Source organism: Protopterus annectens, chromosome 3.part0 (genome assembly GCF_019279795.1).
Source record: "Protopterus annectens isolate FY-2018-M chromosome 3.part0, PAN1.0, whole genome shotgun sequence".
Taxonomy (NCBI): domain Eukaryota; kingdom Metazoa; phylum Chordata; order Ceratodontiformes; family Protopteridae; genus Protopterus; species Protopterus annectens.
In genome coordinates, this window is record NC_056731.1 from 893303392 (window position 1) to 893319284 (window position 15893).

A 15893-nucleotide genomic window follows, 5' to 3' on the forward strand; every position below is an offset into this window, starting at 1 on the left:
AAAAAAATGTGTTTGCCAAAATTAGGGCTAAACCAGTATTGCTATGGCTTATGCTTATTTGTGTGTGTGTGTGTGTGTGTGTGTGTGTGTGTGTGTGTGTGTGTGTCTGTTTCTGGGGGGGGCAGGTTGCACAGTGTGTTTAAGAGTAACACGTTGGCAATAATTTCTTTCATTTTCCATCATAAGTATCCATATTGCACAAGATAAGGATCATTAACAGAGTGGTGCAGTGAGTAATATTGTCATTTCACATCTCATAGCTCTGGTTGATATCTTGGTTGTGGAATCTTCTGTGTGAAATCTGCATGTCCTGCCTGCATCTGTAAGGGTTTATCCATGTGGTCTATTTTCCTCCAATACCCAACAGATGTGATGTTGGTGAATTGACATTATTTAAATTTGCCTGTAAGCATGTAGAGTGTGTGTGTGTGTGTGTGTGTGTGTGTGTGTGTGTGTGTGTGTGTGTGTGTGTGTGTGTGTGCATCTTGTGATAGACCTATTTTTCAGGGGAAGTACCAGTATGTGTGTGCTTTGTGTGAAAAATCAGTATAGCTTGTGATAGACCTGACTTTCAGGAGCAGTGTCAGTATGTGTGGATGTGTGCACTTGTATGAGAAAGAGCTGAGCAAGGCAACATGGTTACTGGCTGACCCAACTTCAAATCTTTGGAATGCAACACAAGACCCTAGAAAGACTGGACAATCATATACACAGTGACAGCCTGTGACACACGAAAACATAAGTTATGTCCTACAAACAGTATTGGCTGTCTACTAATGTATCTGTGCCCTACATATGTTTATTAGCAATCATTATGCATGACTCTGCATGATGCCATTTGCTGATCATGCAACAGACAGAATTGTCTATGTGCACAACTATCCCTAAACACAGTGCTGTAACCAAGCCATCAAAGGTGTTGTAGACAGATACAATACTCATGTTGAACTGAAGGGCATGCCAGACATAGTCTACCATCAATAGTGTGAACACTGATACAGCAAATGCACATTCAATATGTGAAAAGGAAGGAGATGTACAACATATCAGTCACTGAATACCACAGTCAAACATGCAAGCATGCCAACTCCTACATTACAAATAGCAAGCAAAATACTATTAACTTACATACAATACATCCCAAACAACTGCACTGTCACAGTTGTACATAACTGACTGTCATTTAAGTTGTGACATACAGTTCAAAACATTATATTCAGTAAACATAGCTTGCTGCTGTCTCATAAGTAAGTATATATATATTATATATATATATATATATATATATATATATATATATGTATATATATATTTTTTAATGTAATTCATACATGTAAGCGCAGGGATTGTCTGACTATTGCACTTACCTTACAGATGCATGATGGGTAATCCTGCATTAGTAGCATGCAAGGTAATGCAAAAAAAAATCCTCTAACAATATCAGATCTATTTTAGTTAAAAAAAATGTTAAAATGTAATCAACATATCTTTCTCTCCATGTACTTCTTCTCTAGCCTGTGCATCTGCTCGATGCACATGGCTCGATTCAAAGCCCCGTCTTCATCAACTGAAAAAAGTAAAAAGCATGTATGAATGATGTAGGTATAAAATAACATTAAAATACATTGATCAGTTTATGTTCTCTAACTTTTAAATTGAATGACCTTACAGAATCTGCATATACAGTTTTCAATGTTTCAGACACATTAGAACACTACTTAACACAGACTGGAGGATCTGGGATTTAAACTGTAAATCTCAGCTATGGTTATGCTCTAACCTTGACACATACCTGCCTAGATAATTCATCTTGCTTGGGGATATGTAGAAGAAGTGCAGTTAAACGAATCAGAGGAATTAATGTACAGAGATGGTTTAGTAATATGGTTCACAGTTTACGCTTTACAAGATGGTTAAAATAAATTACAACTTCTTCTTCTTTCGGCTTTTCTCGGTTAGGGGTCACCACAGCAGATCACCTGTCCACTCATGATTGGCAGTGGAGTTTTACAGTGTCGAGTTGCCAGCCCGGCGCCCAACCTTCTACAGAAGGCACACACACACAAGCACTCACACCTAGGGCCAATTTAGAGTGTCCAATCCACCTACTGCATGTCTTTAGGATGTGGGAGGAAACCGGAGCACCCGGAGGAAACCCACGCGACCAAAGGGAGGACATGCAGACTCCGCACATAAGGCACCCCAGCCGAGTATCGAACCGGAGAAGTTAAAATAAATTACAACATGCTGTACATTTATGAAAATAAAACTGCAAGCATGAATGCATGTCAGCACAATGATCACAGCAAAAACACACAACTGCAAAATTTCTTACCACAGACAGTTGAACACTGTCATGTAACACAACATTGCTCTTAGCTACAAATTCCTGTTCATCACATAAACACACATGAAGTTTAGGAAGGAGGACAGAAAATATATACATATATTTTGTTGTCAGATTGCAAATTGTTTATCAAAAATATCCTTGATGTCAGGGGATGTCCCTGTTCTATAGTTAAAATGTATATCTGACCATTGCACTCCCTCCAAATATAAGTATGATAAGGGTGGTGACTTGGAATTAATAAACAATGACACATTTATATATTAGATTCAATTTGCCAATGTTATCTTACTCCACATTATTTTTGCAGAACTATCCCAATATGTTCAAAGCTTTACACACAAAACTATAGTAAAACAGCTGCTGTTGGCAGAACATTATAGATAATGAAGATAGTCATGCAAATCCGAACAATAAACACAATAGTTGTAAGCATGTGCAAAATATCTGTTAATATCAACAAGCAATTTCAAAACTTTTACACAGACACAACGGTCAAGATTTAATGACAGCTATCCCTTACAGAGATTTGAACCCACAGTTAGCCATGATGTATGCAAGGTAGCCTCTTGATTTACAGGCTGAGCTAAAACAAAGCACAGTACCTTCCTTCTTAACAAACTGTGTGTGTATACATATTTCTTTGGATAATGGAGGAATACGGAAACATCTGACACCCAAACGGTGTAGTACCTGATGCTCCACAGAGTTGCTTGATAGCGTCAAGTTTTACAACATAAATGATATGGGTAGACACTCAGACCTGCAGTGATTTACTGGAGGGGGTGTAGGATTGATCTGAATGCATACAGATGTGTACATCTGCATCACTAGCAAGCTCTACTTCCACATTTGCAGCTGTACAGAAAAATACAAACAGCACAAGGATGTAATAACAGATTTTATGTATATATTACTGGCGATTCAGTACAGTCGGTGGTATATGTATGGAACCTGCAGAATCCAACATTATCTGTATGTTGCTATGTAGTATGTACTTGCAGTACTGTTATGGGTATTTATTCACTGATGCTTATTAAAACATGTACAAGAAACATTGCCTTAATAAAATTAGATCTGTGTTTATGTCTTTTTACCACATACTGTGTGCATACCTCTCAACATTTTAGTGCAAGAAATCTGGACACAGCCTGACAAAACAGGGGGACAAAGGCCCAAAAATTGAGACACATTTTAAATATTGCTCTTACAAACGTAGAAAGTTACTTGAGTAACAGGGTTTGTGTTAACATACATTTTCTGAAAGATTTGAGTTCTGAAACTAAAATGTATGTCATTATTTAGAGGCTTCAGTCTTCAGATCATCCCAAGTGACTTGACAGAAAACCAACATTTTATGAGGAATACACTAAAAATATGAGGCAAAAATGTTGATGTTCTACAAAAATCTGGACAGTTGAGGTATGACTGTATGGGGTATGTTTATGGATATAGAGGCTTTACTACGTTTTCCAAAAATTATGCAACTGATAATTTTTAGAATTCACTGCTCAGTATTGATTGTATTTATATAAGTTCATCATGTAGAACAGTTTGTGTTAATATGATTTTTTTTTTTTTACACAGGCTGTCGGTTTAGGTTGCATTACAGCTACAGAATGTATGTGACAGCCATCAGACATTTTAGTTATATATTATGTGTAGTATGTTAATGTGAACTGTATGCAGAGTATGTAAATCGCATAGCACAATGCTGTTGTGTTTGGACCTTCACTACTGTGGAGTTCAAATCCCATAGACAGCCTCTGCAGCCATCACAAGTTATGTTGTTGTTACATGTCTTATGTATTCAGACACTGCTTTCATATTACATATGGGTTTATATTTCACAGTACTATACGGGACAGGGACTATTTCCTAGATTTTGGAATTGCACAGAAATGCAGAGTGGCTAAATTGGCATAAGCTGTCAACATAATCATCTCCATATATGGGCTCTCACATTAATCTAAACGTGCATATAATTGTTGTCCAGTTGGCAAACCTACCTAGAGGCGAAAATTTTTTGCCACAGGAAAATTAAATTATAATAGATGCTCTGTAATAACATGGATGGAGACTTCCTGGATGAGCAGGAAATACAGTATGGAGGAATGAAATGTGGAATGACCTCACCAACATGGTTAATGCTATGGGAGGTCACAATAGATCCCAGGAGGCCTGTTGCAGATGGTGCTCTGACACAATCCTTTATGCAGCCAATAGGGTATGCCAGTATAAGAAGTAAGAGATGCCACTGGGTGGTGGTCAACCATTGACACCCCTGATGAGATCACACAGTTTCTCATATCACTGCATACGGCAAGTGGGGACAACAGCATACCCGGGGGTGGGCTAGATGTTGATGTTCTAGGCTGCACATGTATATGTTGCTTTACATAACATTGATGCATACAGAGTAACTCAGAACATATTACTGTTGCATGCATATCCATGCATTTATTTTTGTGTTGCAGCAGCTGAATTGCATCATGCACATGGGTCCACACAGGGTGATGACAAATAACATAAGTGTAATGACATGTAGCCATACAACTTTAGTACATACATAACAGTGCAACCAACATGTGTAATGCTGCCTGCATTCATTTGTTAAGGTCCATCCACTTCTACACAGCAGCAGGACATGACAGGTGATTGTCTCCATATGCTATTACTTAGACCATTAGCTGTAATTGCCTCCCCCTCCTGTCATGCTAGTGGTGTAAACTATCATATTGATATCTCCCTGACATTGTAAACCACAGGTATATTTTCTGGGAACATGAGCCATGCAGGTGCACCTATATACAGACCAGGCATGGTTCCCCACCATGTTCATAGGCTGCAACACGATGTAGCAAAACTGTGTTGTATGAAATTAATGTCATAGTTTTTCTACACAAAGACATTGAGTCAACAGGTGTACTGTATGTCATGTGAGTATCACCATAACCTGTTACTGCACTGTATATGTCATCATGCACCTATGCTGCTGCTGCATGCATGCATACATGACTGTGTTTTGTCTGTATTTTCCCAATGCAGGATTTGTATTACAACAAACTTACCACATCAGTAGGGTGTTAATGGTATGCTATTACCTCTGTTTCATATACATTATTGATGTTAACTCCTGTTGTTATCCTGTATTAATACTGTGTCCTCCTACCTCTGCACAGGACAGCCACCATCAGCATGTCGGCAATGACCAACTGGTATGTATATGTGTATGTATTTTCTACTGCATGTTTCAACTCTGTTGGAATGGCACGTGCTGACAAGTATGTGATTAATAATTTTGTGTTTATGCCTTTGCTTCCCCTACAAATGTTGCATTTTAGCCATTGCTTCTGGTGCTGGATTCCCACAAGGATTTGCCAGGTGTGTGTTATGCTTGCATTACTCACATTTGTCATGTATGTTGCATATGTAACATATTTGGCAATTCCCTGTTATATAGGTTCCATGGGCCATACCCAGACAAGACTTACTGGTAAGTCATTATTATCTGCAACATTGTAGTGATGTGTATATATATATATATATATATATATATATATATATATATATATATGTATATATGTGTGTGTGTGTGTGTGTGTGCGTGCGTGCATGCGTGTGTGTGTGTGTGTGTGTGACATACGTCAGCAATGATATCCAGCATGTGATATGAGCACATTTTCCTGACCTGTGTCATCTGTCTCTTCTTTTAGCACATCCAATACCTTCATCCTCCATTAGCCTGCCCGCTGATCCTGATGGTAAATCTGATGTGTATCAGTATAGTAGCATGGCCCCTGGCACACAAGACACAGATTTGGTGATACAGTCCAGCCCAGATGGTGACAGTCATGTGGATATGTATGTAGCCTCAGATGTGGAGGAAAACTTGTCCAGCCATTCTGACAATGTGGAACATCAGATAGTGGAGAGGATGAGGCTTATGGACGACAGCCTCATGATGAGTCTGCTGGTGATATTGATACTTACCCACTACACAGCAATACTGCCCGGCACAGTACATGTAGGCATGTAGCAAGTCTGCATGGACATGTGTCAGAGGGTGTCCATCTACTCCTAGAGGCAAATGAACATTCTCAGTGGCATCATGGATCTGATATTTGTGCATTTGCCTGTGCCACAGACCTTGTTGCACACCAGCTGTGAAGGACAGAAGCGCAGACACCGTGAGGTCATGATGGCACTGGCTGCACAGAATGAAAGCATGTTATCTGTGACATGATCTGTTGAACCCCAGGTTATGGCAGTACTACATCAGTGCCATAGTAAGAGCAGGGTTCTGCATGCCCTGACTTTGCTTAGGCAAGTGCCACATAGGAGAGGCAGGCCCCCTCTCAGCAGACCAACCCTTGCCCATCAGGTATCAATGTCTATGGTGCAGTGTATACAGACATCAGCTGCTGGCCAATCCAGTGTGGGCCCTGCTGTCATGACCAGACAGGAAACTCACACCCATGCTGCTTTTCACAGTGTGTCTCCACATGCTGGCATCACCCCATCAGTCTCCTCCATGGAGCAACCTGGGCCAAGTGTTTCCATATGTGGAGGGGCAGTCAGGACAGAGGTGTGAGCTGTCAATTTTGGTGCCCTAGACTGAGTAACACTAAAAGTTGATCCACTATGTCCTGTTGTGTCAGTCTCACCCTGTGGTGATTATGATTGCTGTACAGACCACTGACAATGTCATCTGTCTGTGATTGTTGTGAAGTCTGATGCTACAAGAGTCTTACATTTATATTTTTACTAACCACAGGTGACGAGTATCTATACTTTACTTTGATATATGTTGCTTATGATATTGACAACAGTTCTGTAGTATGTCCTGATTTGGTTTTTTATTTGCATCTTTTGATAACGGACAGATAGGAATGGGTTTCACAGAGAAATGTCCATTACACACAAACACCACTATGAGATTGTATGCATACCTGTGTCACTCGTGGCCTGAGTTGATGGTCCATATTGTGATAGATTGCATATTTTCAAACTGTTATATGTTAGAATTTAGAATTATTTTGTTGTGTATGATGCTCAGTGTGTGTACATCTACTAGGTAATTGCTAGTAGATGCTATCTGTACTGCTGTAGTGGAGCACCAACCACCTGGACAGCCCAAGTTTCAATTATTAATAATTTTTTGGAGGCATTATCTTATAGTCTGCATAATAAATTACAAGAACATGTAATTAAAATTGTTCTTATGTAAGAGGTGGTGCATGTCTGATGTCGCAAACTTGCATAGTAGTATTGAACATGGTGAGACTGACCACTCTTTTGGAAAATGATGGCAGAAAGTCTGAAAGCACTTCTTATGTTAATTACTTAAGTTTGTATAAACTTACAATTATTTTTATTCAGTGGTCAGTATTATGTACCATGAAGGGGTTCTGATGCTGAGAATTGTATGCCACAGCATATGCAGATTTATTTCTAGCCAACTCTGAAAGACACTGCATATATTTTATTTTATTTTATTTTTTATGTAACATTTGTTTACTGGGAGTGTCTGACTGATCCAACAAAAGGTCCATTTTCAATGGAGGCCTAGGGAGAAAAGCTCCAAATTGCATAGTAAAAAATGCAATGTAAACATTGAACCAAATATAAAACAAGAGGTTGCATACTAATCAGCAAATACGTATTGAATTGAAATGGTGCACTGGACAGAAAATATATGAAAAAAATAGACATAATAATTATCAGTACATATTAAATTGAGATGGGACCCCTTACTGGGAAAAAAGCCGAAAGACAAACAACATTAAATTGATATGATGCAACAACAATAGTACATACAATGCAGTAAGATTGTAAGTCAAACATATTACACATCATAATTGATAGTCCTTGAATGCAACACATTTAGAAAATAAAGATATTAATGTGTTTCTACCTGTGGGTGGGATGAAACCCTCACCAGACTTAAGCAATTATAATAAAAATGAATGGTAAAATAAGCTGGAGATAGGATTCAAGGGAGAAGAGATAGAAAAATGGACATGGAAATAAACTTTAGGGAGGAGAGATAAAGGATGAAAAAGACTAGAAAATTATTAATAATTGAAGCTATGAGTGAAGCACATATAGTTTCAAATGTGATGATTTGCAATAATAAAAATAAAATGCTTTCATATCATGATTACTTACTATTTGTATTTAAATGGAACATTAATAATATACAAAGAAAATATGAATAATGACTGGTCTTGAGATGCATTTCATTTCTGATTATATTGAAAACAAATCATTTTTGGACCATTTTGTGCAAAAAATATTAAATCCGTCACATTAAACATAAGAAGGAAACATCACAGAACTTTCTGCATGCTGCTAGTAATAATTTAAAACACCCAGTTACCTAAAAGATGGCCTAGCCAGTCTGAAAGAGTAAGGGTTTCAGGTACACAGATGTGAATGTGAAGTTTTCAAAGCTATAAAAAATTCTGTTATGAGCATGTTACACACTGTGTGAGTGTGCAATATACATAAATTGTGTAGTTACTCATGATAAAATACTACTGTGGAAAAAGGAGCCAAGAATAGTCCAGTGAAGAGACTTAGTTGTAGAAGTAAGACCATTTTGCTTCTAAGGAAAAACAGCTATTTGTACATCAAAGATCCATGCAATCAATCTCAGGCTATAATCAGAGTGGTAATTCTAGCTAATAGTTATTCCAAAGTACTGAGTACTACACAGCAGGGATACCTGATGATAGTAAAATGAAGTCTCTTGCTCACAATTTTGTGTGAGGGTCTAATATTGGTAAGGAGATAGAAGGTTTAGCTAGAACAGCTTTTTTTGGATATCAGATGATCCAAAATGCACCTAAACCACCAATATCCCCCAATCCTTGTGAATGGCCATTGTCCAGATCCCCCCTCAGATATATAACTACATCAATTAGGATAAGATGACCATTTTATTTAAACAACTTATTACAAGTATAGATTTCACAGCATTCAACAACATGTTTTACTTTCACAACATGGAAGGTTTTCAGTAGGCAGCATTACCCACTCACTTCCACTTAACCTTGATGGAAAGCATTACATTAATCCACTCACTTAAAACCCCAAATCACATCAGAAGCAGCATGATCCAACTCACTTCTGTAACACCCAACAAATAACCACCAAAATATGAGAAAATGGGAACTTAAAGGAGGATGGGGTAACAGAAGAGGGATTCATCCAAACCCATCCTCTCAGCCCACCAGCCTGTTATCATGCTGTCCCTCCTTCCACCCAAATTTAAACAGTCTTAACCAAGTTTTGCAAAAAATAAAGTGAGATGCACATTAACAAATCTAAGCCAAGATCACTTAGGTGTACCCCATCTCCTGATACCAAATGGGATCCCGATCATGAAAATCTCTATGATCGACAGAATAAACACCTAACAGGCCCAAAACTCTAGGAAGGCTGTGACTGATAAAGTACTGGGCCTGCTCAACACTCATAAATGTGATAGCATGCCTCCATACTAACCAGGGCATGACTTCTGACCAAACTATGATCGTAGTTGGATACTTATGCCTCAAATTTGCCAAGTCCCCCAGTATTATAGCTAATAATTGCTATTTGGGAATCACCCCAGGTCATTACCTTACAAATGAATGACCAATATGCATAGTACACCAATTCACAACCAGATTTCTTTCATCTTGTCCAAGAGTTGATGCCAGCTTAATGCCCTAACACCTTGCTAACACATGCTCCACCTGCATCTCCGTAACCCCAAAATAGCTCATTCTGACCTGGTTGCAGCTCACTTCACAAACCAGTATACAAAAGATTGGCCCAGAATGAAAGAGAGAAAAAAAACTTTTAATCATCTACAGCCCACAGAAATCCTCATTACCTAATATAAGTTAAAAATACCCTAGATGAGCAGTACCCCACTCTTTTAATTACTTCCAATGATCTTCCCTCTTGTGCCAAATCTGACACTCTTCTTATCTGAAATGAATGTGTCAAAAACAGTTAAGAGCCTTTTAACTATTCATATGAATTGGCTGGCTTCCAGCTCCTTACCATTTTGGGTGCAAAAACTAGGTCCTGAGGCATGCGAAATTTGTGAAATTTGAAGCTTCTTAACCCATTCCATAGGGCACAATAAATCTTTTATGCTCTTATGTAGCACTATCTGCATGTCTTTCCCAACTTCATTTGTTAAAGAACATTGCAACCAAATCGACATCACTGAAGGAAATATAAAAATGTCCTTCCACAACAAGGAACCTAATAGGTCTCCAACCCTAAATGCCCCCTTGTACAGCCACACCGTCAATGCAACCCAGAACATGTAATCAACTGAACTTCCCATTAATAAGTGCAATCCTGTCAACATTACCATAAGCATCTGCTTCATCATTTGTAGTTGACATCACCTCACCTTCCATGTACCCGATCCCACCCCCTAGCCCCACTAACCTTGGTAAACATGCTAATAGCTGCCAAATCTACTCTAACCAACCTGACCAACCTAACTGCCCTCTCCTCAAGCCATCTACTCGACAAATAATGCAACAACAACTCCAGCAACCATGCTGTTCTTCTCAGGCAGCCTACTCATAGAATCAACAAAAGCATGTAAGGCCCCATAACAAGCCTTTTGCCATGACCCATGACTGCCAAATCAGCCTTCCCGCTACTTCCACACCCCTGCTGGTAATGACACTGGTTCGACCTAAGCCTCTGTGGCCAACTCCTGAAACCAGTATAACTGAAGATGAGAGGGGCTATCAGCTATATGGTTTTTTGAACCTGGCAAGTGTGTACCTGAAAAGAAAAAAAATAATTAATAAACTTTGTAAAATAAGTTTCCTTAAAACTAACAAAAACAACTTTGACTTGACAGTCTTCATTTTTAAAACCTGGACCACTGCCAGATTATTCAAATTGAAAATCCCTTTCCTATCTTGCAACTGCTCTTGCTAAACCACCGATAATACCCAAATGGGGATCATCTCTATGAATGCCACATCCTTCCTCCACTCTTCAACCCATCAAGCTGGCTAGTGAGCGCTGAACCACTCTCCATTAAAATAAGCTCCCATTTCCTGTCCTTCCACAGTGTCCATGTAAAACTGCAACTCTTCCTTATTGACACAGTTTTTCTGCAAAAAGAAAATGCCATTGAAATGTTCAAGAAATGTAACCCACAACTGCAGATCCTCCTTAACTTCCTTCCCTTTATGTACCCTCAAAAGGACCATACTTAGTACCTCATTACAGCTCCCTCTCCAATGTGTCTACTATGCATTTGCACAATTTTATACAAACAAAAAATGTTTATTGTTGACCTATTGAACTATATCAGTGTAAAATTGTTACTTAGCTTCTTTTTAAGGCAACTTTAACTTTATGCATGTAACCCAACATATGTGAATTGTTTTGCTATAACTGCTATTATATCAATATTGTTTAAAATTGTACTTGTTTTAAATGTATTACTGGAGCTTTTCTCCTCGGGTCTCCACTGAAAATGGACCAGAAGCCCAGTTGGACAAACCCGGTTAACAAATGTCAGTAAATAAATAAATAAACTAATCTACCAATCCTCACCCAATGATGCTTGCTGTTCTTACCCTTCAGCATGTATACTACTGATTTACAAAGAGTTCTGCCTGGGCTAACTGCCCTGCATGCCAAGTTCAGCAAACCCAAATACTCCATGGCTTCCTTAATCCAAACCTTTTCCCTCATCCAAAATCATTCAATTTTACCCTTCAGTTTTTCCAGTTTATCATCTGGGAGACAAATAATAAAATGGGATAAATGGATAAATGGGGAGGGTTGCATCAGGAAGGGCATCTGGCATAAAATTTTGCCAAATCATACATGCGGACAACAGTACAGATATACATACTGGATCAGTCGAGGCCCGGGTTAACAATGACTGCCACCAGTACTGTTGGCCAATAGGATGCTGGCGGAAATTGGGCTACTATTGGCCGAAGGAGGAGAAGAGGGGGAAGGCATGCCTGAAGGCAGATAAAGGCTAGAACTGTGATAGTGAGGGTCAGAACTTTGAATATTGGCAGTATGACTGGTATAGGGAGAGAGCTAGCTGATATGATGGACCGAAGGAAGGTTGGTATATTGTGTGTGCAAGAGACCAGATGGAAGGGGAGAAAGGATAAGTGTATCAGAGGCGGGTTCAAATTGTTTTATCATGGTGTGGATGGGAGGAGAAATGGCGGAGGGGTTATCCTGAAGGAACAGTGTGCTAAGAGTGTTTTGGAGGTGAAAAGAGTGTCAGATAGAGTGATGTTTATGAAGCTGGAAATTGATGGTGTAATGATGAATGTTGTTAGTGCATATGATTCACAAGCTGGGTGTGTGATGGATGAAAAAGAAAAATTTTGGAGTGAGTTGGATGAAGTGGTGATGACTGTACCCAAGGGTGAGAGACTGGTGATTGGAGCAGATTTCAATGGGCATGTTGGTGAAGGGAACAGAGGGGATGAGGAAGTGATGGGTAGATATGGTGTTAAGCAAAGGAATGCAGAAGGTCAGATGGTAGTAGATTTTGTGAAAAAGGATGGACATGGCTGTGATGAATGCATATTTTAACAAGAGGGAGGAGCATAGGGTGACATGCAAGAGTGGAAGAAGATGCACACAGGTGGATTATATCTTATGTAGAAGGGCCAGTCTGAAGGAGATTGGAGACTGTAAAGTGGTGGCAGGGGAAAGTGTAGTTAGGCAGCATAGGATGGTGGTTTGTAGGATGACATTGGAGATCAAGAAGAGGAGGATGAGTGTGAGGACAGCACCAAGGATCAAATGGTAGAAACTGAAAAAGGGTAATTGTGAGGTGGAGTTCAGGGAAGAGTTAAGACAGGCACTGGGTGGCAGTGAAGAGTTACCGAATAGCTGGGTAACTACAGTAGAGCTAGTAAGAGAGACGGCTAGAAAGGTGCATGGTGTGACATCTGGAAAGAGGGAGGACAAGGAGACCTGGTGGTGGAATGAAGAAGTGCAGAGAGTATACAGAGAAAGAGGTTGGCGAAGAAGAAGTGTGATTGTCAGAGAGATGAAGAAAGTAGACAAAGAGTATAAGGACATGAGGTGCATGGCAAAGAGAGAGGTGGTGAAGGCTAAGGATAAGGCGTATAAAGAGTTGTATGAAAGGTTGGACACTAAGGAGGGAGAAAAAGACCTGTACCAATTGGCTAGACAGAGGGACCAAGCTAGTAAAGATGTGCAGCAAGTAAGGGTGATAAAGGATAATGAGGGAAATGTACCCACAAGCGAGGAGAGTGTGTTGAGCAGATGGAAAGAGTACTTTGTGGGGCTGATGAATGAAGAGAATGAGAGGGAGAGAAGGTTGGATGATGTGCGGATAGTGAATCATGAAGTGCAGTGGATTAGCAAGGCAGAAGTAAGGATAGCTATGAAGAGGATGAAGAATGGAAAGGCTGTGTGTCCAGATGACATACCTGTGGAAGCATGGAGGTGTTTAGGTGAAATGGCAGTGGAGTTTTTAATGAAATCTTGGAAAGTGAGAGGATGCCTGAGGAATGGAGAAAAAGTGTTTTGGTACCAATTTTTAAAAATAAGGGTGATGTGCAGAGCTGTAGTAACTACAGAGGGATTACATTGATCATTCACAGCATGAAGTTATGGGAAAGAGTAGTGGAAGCTAGGTTAAGAAGGGAGGTGATGATTAGTGATCAGCAGTATGGTTTCATGCCAGGAAAGAGCACTACAGATGTGCTTTGCTTTGAGAGTGTTGATGGAGAAGTACAAAGAAGGTCAGAAGGAGTTGCATTGTGTCTTTGTGGACTTAGAGAAAGCACATGACAGGGTGCCCAGAGAGGAGTTGTGGTATTGTATGAGGAAGTCGGGAGTGCTAGAGAAGTATGTAAGAGTGGTACAGGATATGTATGAGGGTAGTGTGACAGCGGTGAGGTCTGCGGTGGGAGTGACAGATGCATTTAAGGTGGAGGTGGGATTACATCAAGGATCAGCTCTGAGCCATTTCTTATTTGCAATGGTGATGGACAGGTTGACAGATGAGATCAGACAGGAGTCCCTGTGGACTATGATGTTTGCAAATGACATTGTGATCTGTAGTGAGAGTAGGAAAAAGGTGGAGGAGACCCTGGAGAGGTGGAGATATGCTCTAGAGAGAAGAGGAATGAAGGTCAGCAGGACTAAGACAGAATATATGTGTGTGAATGAGAGGGAGGATAGAGGAATGGTGAGGATGCAGGGAGTGGAGGTGGCAAAGGTGGATGAGTTTAAATATTAGGGATCAACAGTTCAGAGTAATGGTGAGTGTGGAAGAGAGGTGAAGACGAGAGTACAGGCAGGATGGAGTGGGTGGAGAAGAGTGTCAGGAGTGATTTGTGACAGATGAGTAAGAGTGAAAGGGAAGGTCTACAAGAGGGTAGTGAGAGCAGCTATCTTATATGGGTTGGAGACAGTGGCATTGACAGAAAGGTAGGAGTCAGAGCTTGATGTGGCAGAGATGAATATGTTAAGATTTGCACTGGGTGTGACAAGGGTGGACAGGATTAGGAATAAGTATATTAGAGGGTCAGCCCAGGTTGGAAGATTTGGAGACAAAGCCAGAGAGGCAAGATTATGTTGGTTTGGACATGTGCTGAGGAGGGATGCAGAGTATATTGGGAAAAAGATGTTAAGGATGAAGCTGCCAGGTAACAGGAAAAGAGGAAGGCCTAAGATAAGGTTTATGGATGTGGTGAGAGAGGACATGCAGGTGGTTGGTGTGACAGAGCAAGATGCAGAGGACAGGAAGAAATGGAAACAGTTGATCCGCTGTGGTGATCCCTAATGGGAACAGCCAAAAGATGATGAAGAAGAAGAAGAAGATCATCTGGGAGACAAAACAACCTCCCACCCCCACCTTCATCAACCTAAGAAACATATAGCTTTACTTGGAATTTTCTTCTTTACATTGGCAAGGGGGACTTACAATTACCTGCATATCCTGATGAAAGCCTGTAGCCCTTCTAAAGCTCCAGCATGCCTCTCTCCCACTAATAGGAAGTCATCTAAGTAATGGATGGCCCTCTGACTGAATGCACATTGCTGCCATATCCAGTGCAGTGCTGAGCTGAATTTCTTGAAAGTAACACATACCAATGAACAGCTCATGGGTACGGCCTTGTCAAAGTAAAACTTTTTTATTCACCCCCCCATACCCAACAATGACCAGTCCTCTTCCTGAAGCAGCAACAGGAGGAAAGGTGACTCAATATCCACCTTCACTAGTCATGGATCCAAAAACTGTCTGATCACTTTGGCATCATCCAAAGATGCATACTGCAATTGCACATTCACTTTGCAAATATAATCATTGACTGACCGCCCTTTTGGGAAGGAAACACGATGGATCATTTGAAATTCCCTGGGTGTCTTTTTTGTTTACTAAACCCAGAAGTGACACCTTAAAACTAGCAAAGAGGGGGGTGTCAAATAGATCCAAGATCCTTCTGGCCTGCAGCTGTTTTTCACTTAATCCCTGCCGAATGTCCTCCTTCCCATG